This window comes from Sorex fumeus, unplaced genomic scaffold, assembly GCF_029834395.1.
Source record: "Sorex fumeus unplaced genomic scaffold, SorFum_2.1 ptg000003l, whole genome shotgun sequence".
NCBI lineage: Eukaryota > Metazoa > Chordata > Mammalia > Eulipotyphla > Soricidae > Sorex > Sorex fumeus.
This window is the reverse complement of record NW_026606060.1, coordinates 349,685-364,832: the sequence shown is the minus strand read 5'-3', so window position 1 is coordinate 364,832 and position 15,148 is coordinate 349,685. Positions and strand designations below refer to the sequence as shown.

The 15,148-nt window shown below is 36.7% G+C and overlaps 1 protein-coding gene across 20 annotated transcripts in view; it reads right to left on the bottom strand.

The window, feature by feature from the left end:
• The window catches only part of NRXN1 (neurexin 1), a 1,264,827-nt gene that overhangs the window by 1,216,389 nt on the left and 33,290 nt on the right, over positions 1-15,148 (bottom strand). The gene's annotated exons all lie outside the window — the stretch shown is intronic.

Below are 15,148 nucleotides of genomic sequence, written 5' to 3'. Positions count from 1 at the left end.
CCCAATTTAATGAAAGAAAGTATCTGTACATCATACATCAGATAAAGGACTAATATTCAAAAATGTATAAATCATTCATAAAGTTCAGCTACAAAAATCCTCTAAAATGCTCATCAAAAAATGTGGAGAGGATATGGACATTTCCACAAAGGACATATGGACACCCGATGAAATTGTTCACTATTACTACTATTAGATAATTGCAAATCTAAACAATAATGAGATTTCATCCCACACCAAAGAAAATGGAATACATAAAACAGTGAAAACAACTAATGTTGGCAAGGATTTTGTGAAAAAAAGAACTTTCATTCACAGTTGGCGGGAATGCTCTCTGCCTCCACCCTTATGGAAAACAGCATGAAAATTTCTTCAAAATATAACAACAGAGCTTCCACAGGACCCAGTAATTTCATTTCTTGAAGTCTACCCACAAAGCATCAACTGAAAGAGACAAATATGCAAATCTATGTTTACTGCAGTAGTTATCAGAAGAACCATGGCAGGTAAACAAATATACAGTAACCGGTGAGTGAATAAAGTTGTCCTATGGAATACTATGGAATAGTATACACACAAATGGAATACTATAAAGTCAAAAGAAAAACCAAAATCTTAGATTTCAGAAAATGTATGTAACTGGAGAGTTTCCTATTACGCAAAATAAGCTGGAGGAAGGACAAATACTGAATGATCTCACTCATTGTCAGCACACAGAGAAACAAAACAAGGGAAACAGACAGTAATAAATAATAACAAACCCTTAGTCCTGGATGACATAACTGAGAATCCCAGATAAGGAGAAGTGAACGTGTATGTGGGTAGCATGAGATGGACTGGAAGTAACAAAATGGCATTTTTGGAGGATTTGAGGTCTTTGAAGGTGGTGATTTGAGATAGTAGTATGTGATATCAGATATTATATATAACAATAAATTATACAATATACTGTACTGTTATTATATATCATGATCACAATCATCCTGTTGTTCATCAATTGCCTCGAGCAGGACCAGAAACGTCTCCTTCTTTCTAGCCCTGAGATTTTAAAAGAGCCATATTCAAGGCTCTTTCAGGGTTAGGAGAATGAGACCCATCACTGTTACTGGTATTTGGCATACTGAGTACGACACGGGAAGTTTGCCAGACTCTATTGTGCGGGCAGGACACCCTCGGTAGCCTGCCGGGTTCTCTAAAATAAGAACAAGATAATAAGATGTCTTATTATCCCGCACACTTCTGGGAGCTGGGTTTTATAGTCTCTGGGTTTTGGCCGTTGATGGGACCACCTGTTGCCAACGGCAACTGGTGGGTGTGGTGTGACGCCTACCTGTTGGAAGATGGGGGATCTGGGGTGGAGGAGGCCCAGTTCCGATCCAAGCAGGCTTGGAGATCTCAGCCCCGGGACCTGCATGCCTGAGTTCCTCGGCCAGTTCCTTCATGCATGAGGCTTTTCTGGACATGTGGAGAGTGGTCTCACCATGGCTGTTGCTCATTCTGGAGGTCTTCAGCTGCCGGGGCTCTGCTCAGGGTGGGGAGAGAAACTCAATCTGTCCCCCTCCAAGGGGCCCCGGTGAGGACAGCCAGGCGTGGGGGCAGAAAACTCATAATAATATGGTATATATTAATATATTAAATTTAATTATATTGTATTAAATATTATATATCACGAATTTTAACATAAATTTTGATCATGTAATCTGGACTGTAATTTTTAATATTTTTAAAAAAGAAATGCCAGTCAAAATTCTAAATTGGGGGCTATGGTACCACCAGCAGGTCAATCTGTACCTGCAGGGTGAGTGAAGCAGCCTGATGGTGCCTTCAGACTTCCAGATACCCCCAAATTGCTGCTGTGCCTTTGGCCAGAGTTCAATGACTTGGAGTCAAATTTACAAAAAAATTAAACGTTAGGTATGTGGGAGACATACCCACAAACCTCCTCCAGCTCAGCTATATAAGTTAATCTGTTGGCCTTATTTCAGACACCCATAAATCTTGAAAGAGATCAAAAGACACAGTTAGGGCTGGTGGTGCAGATGTAAGCGGGAACCCGTGACTGAGAGCTCAGGCTCACTTGGATCGGGACTGGCCATCCTCCCCCCAGGTCCCCAGTTTTCCAGTAGCTTTCCATTACCCACAAACTGCCCCGACGCCATGTAATCTCTTCAATGGTCAAGACCCAGAGACTATAAACTAAAGCTCCCAAAGAGAACAACAAAGAATTTCCTGGACATTATATTCTATCCATAACTGTCAACTGTCACTGTCCTCCCATTGTTCATTGATTGGCTTGAGCGGGCCTACTAACATTGTGAGACGTTGTTACTGTGTTTTGGCATATCAAATACGTCATGGGTAGCTTGCTAGGCTCGCCGTGTGGGCGAGATACTCTCAGTAGCTTGCCAGGCTCTCTGAGAGGGGCAGAGGGATTGAACTCGGGTCGACTGGGTTGGCCACTTGCAAGGCAAATGCCTTATTCACTATGCTATCACTCCATAACAACACAAAACAAATCGTCTAGCATTGCCTTTGAGTGGTGGAGGGACAGTAATGTAACCAAAGTAGAGAGAGAGTATGGGGGAAATTGTCTGCCACACAGGTAAGGGAAGGGTTGGAATGGGGGTGGAGGAGGGATACTGGGGACTTTGGTGGTGGAGAATGTGCACTGGTGAAGGGATGGGTGTTTGATGATTGCATGATTGAAGCTCAAACATGAAAGCTTTCTAACTGTATCTCACAGTGAATCAAAATAAAAGGAGGAAAATAATAATAAAATAATAAAAATTAACATTCTGAATGAAAAAAAGTAATGTGGATGCCCAATTCAATCAGCTTAATCAATGGCTGAATAAATAGCAGTACTCCTACATTATAAAACAAATTTTTAAATTGTTGCTTCCTATAGTCTGTTGAATAGTTCTTTTATTTTTTGTCTTTTGAATAACTGTTACAACTTTAAGACTAGTGCTTATATATGTGATGGAAGTTAATATCACTTTAAGACACCAATTATTTAATAAAATTAGTACTTATTACAAAGTTTAGATTTGGGAGTAAATAAATAGCACTGTAGCACTGTCCTCCCATTGCTCACCGATTTGCTCAAGCAGGCACCAGTAACGTCTCCATTGTAAGACTTGTTGTTACTATCTTTGGCATATTGAATACACCATGAGGAGCCTGCCAAATACATGCACTAATACAATTTCTTTCTGTTAATTAAATAATATCTCTCTATATAAATGCAATACATTGAGTTTCACAATGGTATTTTTACACCCTAAGGTAAAGGTTACTAAAATAAAAAGTGACTTTTATAAAAAAAAAAACTCAATGGACTGAAATTTACTCGAGGACAGTGTATCTTTTCTTAAGCCGATTGCCCCAGGGTGAATTTTAATTTTTCTATAAAATAGCACAGCGGGTAGGGCGTTCGCCTTACAAGCGGTCAACATGGCCGACCCGAGTTCGATTCCTCCGCCCCTCTCGGAGAGCCCGGCAAGCTACCGAGAGTATTCGATATGCCAAACACAGTAACAACAAAGTCTTCAATGGAGACGTTACTGGGCCCGCTCGAGCAAATCGACGATCAACGGGAGGGCCTTTACCTTTACCTTTACCTATTTATAATTCTGTTTAAAAAATCTTTATAGACATCTATAAAATGTGTTTATTTAGCCCATACCTGATTTGATCCCAGGCTTTCTCCCAGCTTTGCACCAGGATTCGCTCCTGACAGTCTCAGGGGCCAATGTGCTCTGCTGGGTATTAATCAAGCCCACTCACTGTATTATCTCTCCAGCCCTTAAAGATTCTTTTTTAAATACATGTTTTAATTGAGACCATATTTCCTGTATATTTTTCCTTCTACCAGTTTGTATCCGGAATCTCAATATAGTATATAGTCCTATTTAAGAGAATCTTAAACATTTCTCATTTTGTCTAATTACAGAGGCCCAGTATGGTATTAAAATACACATATGTAGCAACAAGATAGATTTTAAGGGATGATTATAGAGACTTTTTTTTAGTCTGTAATTTCATCTTTTCTGGGCCACAATGGCTGTGTTCCCAGTATACTTCTGGCTCTCTTCTCAAAGATTATTCCCAGAGGGACTCAGGAGACCATGCACAGCATCCGGAATTGAACCCGGATGCCATGTGAAAGGCAAATACCTCACCTACTGTAAGTCTCTCAGACCCAGGATGGAATATTTACATGCCTCGTTAGCTGCCACAAAGACCAAAAAAAGCAAACTGTATTGTTGAACAAAACGTTTATCTCCAAGAATTATTTTTTTCATAAAGCTACCTACTTTATGGGTAGTTTTTTATAAAACTACCTAATTTACTACCCAGTAATTTGTAGTTTTTAAAAGAAATATGGTTTCAATTTTGTCATCTATCATGAACTGATTCAGAAGTGCTTAACCAAAGAATAGTCTGCAAAATAGGTTATAAGGATTTTCCAGCTTTGGGCTCAGAGATCAGGAAAAAAAAATGGCAACAAGCAACAAAGAGATTCCATAGCCAAGTATGGAATTTCTCTGAGTGACTGACATTTTATTTTATAAGAAAAGATCCTGGTCATTATGCAGGTGTGTGTGTGTGTGTGTGTGTGTGTGTGTGTGTGTGTGTGTGCGTGTGTGTGAGAGAGAGAGAGAGAGAAAGCGAAAGAAAAAGAGAGAGGTAACATATCAGATATTCTAAACTTTTAACAACGGTAAAATAGTAATGTAATATATTTACATTATATGCTATAAATAGTAATGTAATATATTTTAGAGAAAATATGGGTGCTGAAAATAACTGGCCTAGCCTGTTTTAATCCCGGGATCTTAACATTTGAGTTGCCATCACTCTTCATGGCTGTTTGTAGAATCAATTCTAATTTTATCCCAATAGAAAAGTAAACTACATAAAAAGTGAAATAATAAATATCAGTGAAAAGTGCAAAGCTTTATCTTATAATTTAGTCAGCAAACTTCCAGCTTGACAGTTCCCATGTGTATTCTAACATTGGCTACATGAAAATAAATTTTTAAGTTTTTTTAAATGAATTTCTAAAGGAAAAATCAAGTGTTTTATGTTAGGCTTCAAGAAAAGAAAGTTTCAGGTAAGTGCTACTCTTTAGCACTGTAGCACTGTCTTCCAGTTCTTCATCAATTTGCTCTAGTGGGCACCAGTGACGTCTCCATTTGTCCCTATTCGTCTCCATTCTCATGCTAGCGTAGTCCCGTGGCGTCTGCTTGCTCCAGGAACACGAAGTGAGACTTGTTGTTACTGTTTTTGGCACATCAAATACACCACAGGTAGCTGGCCAGGCTCTGCCGTGTGGGTGGGATACTCTCGGTAGCTTGCCGGGCTCTGTGAGAGGGACGGAAGAATCAAACCCACTTCAGCGATGAGCAAAGCAAACGCCCTACCTGCTGTGCTACTGTTCCAGCCCAACTGCTACTCTAGTTTACTTAACGCAAAGTCACTTGAAGGAGCAAGCCATGCAATCAAATCACTGTTTCTGCACCTTGTATAGCAAAGCATACACTGGGTATGTTCTGAATCTAGGTCATCAAAGAGAGGAATTATTCTAGCCAGCTATACAAATGGTCTTTAATACCAGAAATACAGTTCAATATATATAATAGGTGGTTCATAGATCATAGTTAATCAATCATAACTAAAATTTACCTAAACTTCATCTTTCCTCAGAATTCTTAATCAAATCATCAATATCTAGCCATTCAGCAATTTACTCATTTCTTCTTTCATATTTAATAGTTTTGTTTGGCTTTGGGGGGTGTTGGGGGCTTACTTCTGGATGTGTTCTCAGGGATCACTCCTGGCAGGGTTCAGGGGACCATTTGCAGTGCCAGGGATCAAACCCAGGTCAAGAGCATGCAAGGCAAGTGCCTTACCTGCTGAATTTCTCACATCCCTCACACTTAACACATTTAAACAAACAAACAACAACAAATAGTACAAATAAAATAAACTTTTTCTTTTTGATTGGAATGATAAAGTAAAAATATATAAAAGCATTAAATGGTTCATTTTTTTTCATTTCCACTCAATCATTTGAGTATGCATCTTAAGCCATCCACCAATGAGTCAAGCTCTGTGTTCTTTTCCATCCTGCCTAATGGCAATAAGCCTTCCACTGGATCATTTATGCTTTGGAAACTCATAATCACAATTTCATAGAGCCTCTTGAGAGTCATCGGCCATTTGTGTTCTTCGAATCATTCATTTATTTACTTACTCAGAATTTCTTCTACTTGAAACAAAGAAACTAAAAAAAAAACTACATCTAGGGAAGTAGTTTAAAGAATGGAAGAGTGTGCCTTGCGCATAGGGACCCCTGATCCAACCCCCAGCACCATAATGGTCTCTGAATACCACGAGGAGGAGTGCCGTGAGCATCACCAGGTATAATCCAAAAGTCAATTAATGGGGGCCGGAGCAATAGCCGAGCAGGTAGGGCATCTGCCTTGCACGTGGCCAACCCTGGTTATATTCCCAACATCCCATATGGTTCCCTGAGCACCGCCAGGAGTAATTCCTGTGTGCAGAGCCAGGAGTAACTCCTGTGCATCGCAGAGTATGACCCAAGAAGGGAAAAAAAAGTCAATTAATACAGATCAATGTCAGTGAGTTTTATGTTAAAGTCTATATATATTTTTTAAATTACTAAAGTCATTTTTTCCCAATCACTCTAAATTTGTTATAGTGGAGGTTTCAAGTTATAAAATACTTATTGATTGTCTATAGAAATAATCAGATTGAGTTATATTGTTCAGCTATACTATTCTCAGCTTCTGCTTTTGGGGGCATTTAATTGAAATGAAATAAATGGTCTTAAAATTTATATCTCCAAAATTATTCCTAATGAGAGGGCAGCAAATGTATACCTTGCAATCAGGAACAAAAGAGTTATTCAATGGTACAGTAGTACAGCAGGTAGAGAACTTATTTTGCATGCACCTCATGTGGTCAGCTCAGGCCACTGGACGTGATCCCTGAGCACTGAGCCAGGAGTCAACCCTAAGTACCACCGGGTGTGGACCAAAACCAAAATAAGGAGAATCAGTTCACTTTATCCAGAATGGAAAAAGCAATTTATTTCATTTACCATGGTCACTGCAGGGTTCTTTGCTTGTTTAGAGATTCTTTTCCCTACTTCAAGGGACATTTAAATCAACTTCTCTGTGTGTCTGATAAAAAGCAGTTCAACTTTTAACCTGACAGCATTTCTCTTCATCTTTTTTTACAATAAGAAATGACTGATAGTCCTATTTCCGCTTCTGAACATCTCTCCAATAAACAAATAGTAATTTCTGGGGGGGGAAAAGTCACATACTTTTCTGTCACTATAGACGCTTTGGGGGTTCTTGCCCATCTGAGAAATTACAAATCTGAAGGAAGAAAACTAAAATTAAAATGTATATAATTACAATGTCTCCAGTTTAATAGAATGCTATTCTTTATAGAAAATCTGCTAAAAAAGATATCATAAATGAAAAGTTTGGTTCGGCCTCTCTGGGACTGGGTGGCAGGCTACAATATGTGGGGGAAGCCCGGGGCCCCTCTCCAGGATGCCTGCCATCTGGAGTGGGTGTCTGCATGCATGGCTCCAGGGATGCTGAACGGACAGGCCCTCCATGCTTATCATGACCAATATGGTTCTAGGGCTCCGTCCACGGCCAGCTTAGCTAGTTTGGGAGACTAGTTGATGACCGAGGTTACAAGAGGCCCAGGTACACTGGTGGACGGATGGGTGTTTGATCGTTGTATGACTGAGACTCAAACACGAAAGCTCTGTACCTTTAGTTCACGGTGATTCAATAAAAAACATATTTAGAAAAAAAAAAGAAGAAGCCCAGGAGATCAGGTGGTGGCAGAGATTAAAAGAGGCCCCTTAGGAAGATTTCCTCTTCCTTCCTTATAGGAAGAAACAAACTTAAAGGCAACGTCTACAGCTCTCATACATAAAACTCTCTAAGTATAGTCTGGAGACATTATCCAGCTATGAAGAAGCACTTGGTGCCTTCAAAGAGAAAAAAAATTGAAAAATATCTGTTTGTTTAGAAAATGAAAGTCATTAATACAAAAATGCCAGATTGGATGATCAAGAAAGAAATGCAAAACGAGAAAGTAAATAGGAATATTCTTTTAAAACCTAGAATTAAAAACCATTTACATTACAAAATGAGCCAAAATAATCAGCACGTACAGACTGCTGACAGGGCAATTTTACAGTTTAATAATGACAGCTCATCTCAATATTTCTGATATACATATAATGTGAGTAATATAATAAACAGGCCTTTGCTTGCAATAATGTGTAAAACCATAACCATAGCTACTATTCCCATTTAAATCAAGCTTCATGGAATCACTTCTTGGGGTTTTAGCATATCAAAAACCTAACGATTGGAATTGGTTTATAAACTGATATGTTCTGGGTCTAAAGGCCACCAGAAAAATGCAAAAAGGCCTGCAGTGGAGCATCCCTCGATTTCCCTGCCTGTAACTGTTTTTATCTGAATATATAAATGTTGCAAGAATGAATCTGAAATGTCCATTTCAAAACTGATAATAAAGACAATATGAAGGGGGGCTACAGAAGAGATGAAAGGGCCAAAGTGTGTGCCTGGTCTGCATGAAGCCCCTCCCAGGTGTCACCCCCAACACTGCAAGTCCTCATTCCTAAGCATCCTTGGATGCATCCCACCATGGCAGACCCCCAAGAGCACAGCACCCCAGGCCTGAGCACTGCACAAACATCCTTGGGCAACACTGCGAACAGCCCCCAGATAAGAATATGCTAACTGAGGCGCTGGAGCGATAGTACAGTGGGTAGGGCCTTGCATGCAGCGACAGGTTCAATCCCCAGCATCCCGTATGTTCCCACATGCACCGCCAGGAATAATTCCTGAGTGCAGAGCCAGGAGTAAGCCTTGAGCATTGCTGGGTGTGACCCCGAAAGCAAAAAAAAAATAATGCTAAATGAAAAATTATAGCAGTGAACATAATTTGCTAAAAATATATTTTCCTGTTATTTACGGAGTCTTGAATTCCTAGGAAACAGACATCTAAAGAAAAACAATCACAATCTTAAATACTTGTTCCCCAGACTGACAGGTCTGGATGGGATAGAAAGTCATATATTTTTTTCTGACATATTGAAATATATTTTTATCACCAACTACAAACTCTTCTGTATAGAAGTTAAGAGTACATCTGCCTGTACACCTAATGCTAATAAACGCATTAGGGTTGTGCTCTTATTTTAGTCAAGATGTAGTTATGAAAGGATGGCTATTTTAGTAAATTTCAACTTGATGCCATATGGGAATATAAACAGGAAATAGCTTCTGGGAGTGATCTTATTTTGCACCACACATTTTATTACATCTCCACAAAGCTACTACCTGTTAATGCTTTATATGAAGATTTAAGAAAAATTTAGTTACATAATATTATGTTATAACTTTTGTTATATAATTTTAATTATGTAATATTAAGTTTGAAGCAAAATTCAAGCTCAGATCTGTTTATTGCCCAAACATAAGTACTTAACCACTAGAACACAATATTTTTATAAATACTCTGTATAAAGATTGAGTTAGGACTGGACAGATAGTGTAATGGAAGGACACTGGCCTTGCATGCTACTGACCTGGGTTCAATCCCAAGCACCCAATATACCCCAGGCTGACCATGAGTTATTCCTGAGCATGAACCAGGAGTAACTTCTGAAAACTGCCAGATGTGGCTCAAAAACAAACAAAATATTAAGAGCTAATATTTCTAACATGCATGACATGCATTCTCAAATATAAGATTAAGCACACAAAACTGAAAACAAAATACATCTGAAGGACACCAACAGGATGAAAAGGAAACACCAATCTTAACCAAGAAGAATTCCATTGAATATTGTAATAGACTTGACACAGTTGTAACTTAAACTGGAAGACTGAGTTAATGATTACTTTTAAAAAGTAATGTAAAAGGCCAAAAATATTGAAAGTATGAGTAAAGAAAGTTTATATAAGAAATGGAAGTTAGAATCTCAAACTGATTAACATTTCAGGTACAACCAACAAAATATATAAGACAAAATATATAACTAAAGAAACACACCATTGGTTTAGTAGTATCATAGGATCACAATCAAGAACAGGGAAAAAAACATGCCTAACTATCTTGGTAAACTTGGTAATACTTAGGACAATAAGAGATTATGTTTTAAAAATAAAAGCATTTTGAACATTCTTCAAAATATCTAAAGCTTCCCAAATAAAGAAAATTGGCCTAATTTAAAAGGAAATTTTATGCTGGTTTCATAAAGACTCACAAAGACTTCTCAGCTTTATTTTAGAGACAGTCTTAAATTGCTGAATTCTAATTTTATATTTTATCCCCAAGCAATCCAACATTCAACAGGGACACACACCCCAACTTTTTAAATCTGCAAGAATTCAGTCATTTAATGTACTTTCAATTTTTTTTTTTAGGTTTCTGGGCCTCACCCACCTGTGCTCAGGGCCTAGCCCTGATTCTGTGTGCTCAGGAGGGAGCCTGGGTGACACTTCTGGGAACATATGTGGTACCTAGAACTCAACCAAGCTCTTGGGCAGCATGACTGGATGCCAGGGAAGTACCTTCTTCCATCCTAGTTCTCCAGTCCTGAGAAGTCAGTAACATCAACACCAAGAAAATGACTCTAAAGAACCAATGTCATGCTCTGGTACAGAATTGAAAATTATTCCAATAAAGAGAAAAATATACAACATAAACCCAAGCAAAGACCTGGGAACACGTTAGAAGAAATTGTCAGCCACTTGGTAATGGGAGGCTGTGCTAGACAGAAAGAAAACTCAACGTTATTTTTTAAAATCATTGTATTTATGACTTTTAAAACTCATTGATTTTAAAACTCATAAAAACTCACTTAAAAATTTTAAATTTTAAAGACTCATTGTATAAAAATTAAATAAAAAAAAGTTTCAAGATAAAAGGAATCACAGAAAATTCTAGAAGCCTCTGAGAAGCCTGATAAATAGTTCTATTTTGTTTTTCTGGCTGGACCATATCTGGCAGTGCTCAAGAAACCGTGAGTCGCCAGGGACTGAACACCAGCATCCCACACTGAAGTCAGCACCAGGTCCTTCAAGCTAATCTGAAGGCACAAGTCTGGGGAACATCAATTTTTTGCCCCATTAATAAAACATTAATGACAAAAAATATTAGTACCCCAAGCATATAAAACAATATACGACTCTAAAAAGAATGAACAAGTATTAAACAAATGATAGAGAAAAAGAAATAAATATGGACAGGAAGCATATTAAATGTTCTAAATTACCGGGTGAATGGATAAGTATAATTGAAATAACATCGTAATTTCCCCTGGAGCAGATGCAACAAACAAAACATTATTCTGGTGAGGTTTATAAACCAAACACTGTAGAAACTCTTTAATCTGTATGAATTCATAGTTTCTTCTCGAGTAAGTTGTTAGCAGTTTTCATGTCCTTTATTCTTTCCAATTTATCAGATATTTTAAATATGCACGAATGACGGTGCACCCACCTATGAGAAAATGCGGACAAATACATGCGCCATGTCCATGTAACGTCAGTATAACTAGGAAAAATATGGAGCAACCGAAACCTTAACCAATCAAGATTCAGTAAAAAAAATTGTCATCCAGATTTCATATTGAAAACACCTATGTAGGTATTATAAAAAATCCTATAGGCCAGAGAGATGATTCAGTGATAGCACCATGCCAGTTACTATTTTACGAGGCCATCACACTTACAAAGATCTGGGTCTGAGTTCTGAGCCTGTAAACCAGGACTCTCAACGTCACCAAATGTCATCACTGTGGTTTTTGTGTTCTCCAGGTCCCCTGGGTGACTTGTTGAGCTCCTAAGTGTTACCAGACCAGCCCCAAGTCCCTGGCATAGGCAGGGAAACCCAACTAAGTACCTAAATAGATCCATCACATGTTCAAAAGGTAGGAAATAGAAAACAAGCAATCCATAGACAATATATGTAAGATTGTTTAAGAACAAAAAGAACTGATTTAAACACAAGTATGTATTAATATGTGGGCATGAAAATATAGAAGTATACATACAAAATTACAGACAGTACTCCAATATCTTATAAATTTAGTATTGATTGGGACAAAGGAACCGGAAAGAGATAGGAGATGTGAAAATGGGACAAGAATACATGGATTCTTCGCAATTCAACAATGTATTTCTCTTATTAATTTATACTCAACATAAATATAGTTATATAGGAGTCACACAAAGAAAAACCAGAGCATATCCAATAATAATAAAAGAAGCAATTCTTAAAAATTAAAATTTTCATCTAGCCATCTGCAGCATGAACATTTATGTTACTTACACTGACACAAAAAGTTTTAATAGGTTTTTAGATGTTTATTATCATCAGATAAACCATGCACTATCAAATATGAATAATTTTATATTTATTCTAGTAGAGCCTCAGAGAATAAATTTTAAAGATATTAAAAGTTTCTAATTGCCTCAAATATAAATATTTAAGGTATAGTTTTAATTTTCAAAATATTTCTCTTTTACACTGAAGCATTTTGGGGTTAGTACAGAACTTGGATAAGATATGGTTTTTTTTTAATGGACTATCATATCTGAGAACATCTTACATTGATATTAGAAGTCAAGAACCTTATCAGAGGAAAGACACATACATACTTTTCATCGCTGCCAGCCAACCTCCCAGTAATTCAATGCACATGAATATATTCAGGATGATAATGTCCTAAATTTGGGGGGAATATATGCCATTTGTAGGGTTGAAAATGGTTGCCAATGAATCAGTAATACTGTAGGATCTGAGCGTATCTTCAAGATTAACAGAGCTAAGTAAACCAATTCAAGCTGAAGACCATGAACCACAACTGGTCACTCTCCAGTTTGCACCAGTTGCTAAAAGGGAGAAATACAAAACTGCACACTTACGATGTTTCCCTAAGTAGGATCTTTTGTATGCAATCAAAGTGACTGTCCTTTGAAAATAAGTTTACTATATTCTATTCGGATCAAAAATCTCTAAGTCTAAATGCAGATGTTTGAAACTGAAATCTACCTGAATGACTCAGGTGTATCAAGGCTATGGAGAGTTTTGATGCAACAACACTTTATCACCTATTTATGGATCATCCCAAAAATGTCAGTGACAGCTCCAATATTCAGATGATAAAAATAAGCCAGTGTAATTTATTAGTGGTGTATTATCTGTCCCTATCTTTTTTCTGCAACATCAATACTTTTGCGGTATGTCAAAATCGGTCTTATTCCTGATTATTCTCTTTTTTATTATATCGGTCCCCATTTAAAACCTCATCTGGTAAAGAACCCATGTTGAAGTAACACAGGTTTACTTTAACAGAAGCTATGTTTATATATTTTCTCCTCCAAAGCAATAATTGATGAAGTAAACAATGAGTTTGGGAACCTTGCTAACATGATAAAGTGCATAATCAAACAAAAATGCCAAGGTTCTTATCCAAAGGGATCTCCGGAAAAATTCATCAGAATATACTAGATTTAGACCAAACCATAAAGAGGTTAACAGCTTGATACCATCCCACCCACTGCTTTTGAATTTCTTATTTTCTTTAAATAAAATTCCTTATTTTTAAAAAATATTTTATTTAATGAATACAACCATGCCGTGTATTGATATAACTGGGACAATTCAATGAAGAGGCTGAGTGTTTTAACATGAAGCTCAGGATAGAAAAACCAAGTATAGATGTCCGCAGTGGGGACAACCAGCCCCTTGATGCTTTCTGTCCCCATTTGCTTTGACAATGTTAATTCTTCCTATATATGAGCAGGGGATATGTTTGCATTTCCTCTGTCCTCTTTTATTTCATGGAGTAGTGTTTTGTAGTTTTCATTGTAGAGGTCCTTCACCTCTTTAGTTAGGCTGATTCCAAGGTATTTGATTTTCTGGTACACAATTGTGAACGGCATTATTTTTTTCATATCACGTTCCTCTCTCATTATTTGCGTATAGGAAGGCCATGGATTTTGGGGCATTAATTTTATAGCCTGCAACTTTACATACAAGTCTATTGTTTCTAGGAGTTTCTTGGTAGAGGATTTAGGATTCTTGAAATATAGTATCATATCATATGCAAGAGTAAGAGCTTGATTTCTTCCTTTCCCATCTGGATGCCTTTAAGATTTTAGCCACTATAAATAAAGCTACAAAAAATATCTAGCATAGATATTTTGAAATTTTCAACAATTTTGTATTTTGTTCTTGTACTGAGTTGTGAGAATCCTTTATCTGCTCTAGATACAAATCAATTATTATGCTTACAAAAACATTTTCTATGTTTTCACTTTTCTATTAATTTCAAAATTGTCTCTTTACTGCTACAATAGTTTCAGAAGGTAGAAGCTTTTATTCAAATAAATACTAATAATTTACAATAATTTCCCAATATAAAGGCTTATGAAATTCATCGCTATGTTATTTGTAAAAAAGTTGGCTCTTATAACACTTGTAAAATCTGATTTTAAAAAAATGAATAATCAATAATTCAAAAGGTCTTTTGAATTATTTGCCCCTTATTCGCTAATAAAAAATTATACATGTATACACACATATATGTGTTTATATATGTATACATATATATATTTATATATGTCATGTGGCTTGCTGAAAACAAAGCAGAACCAGAGTGATTTACAGGTTCTTTTTAAATTTTTTTTGGCTATAAAAGAGATGCCTACATTAACTTGTTTTTATTAATATTATTATTATAACAATATCTCTTTATTATTTACTATGTATTAATTATAATATATTGTTTATATAGGATTTATAAATATATAATTATAATGATATTATATATTATTATTATATCTATTATTAATTATTATTATTATTATTAATGTTTTTTCCTCTTTCCAAACTCAATAAAGTCAACTTCTTGGTAACTTCCTTTATCTCTCCAGAATACATGCTCAACTGCTGGCCAAAGAGTTAGAAATGCTATTTAAAAAAAAAAAATTAACTTTCCCTAGGCTGACACCTTAAATTCTTGCCTTTACCTCTGTTATGA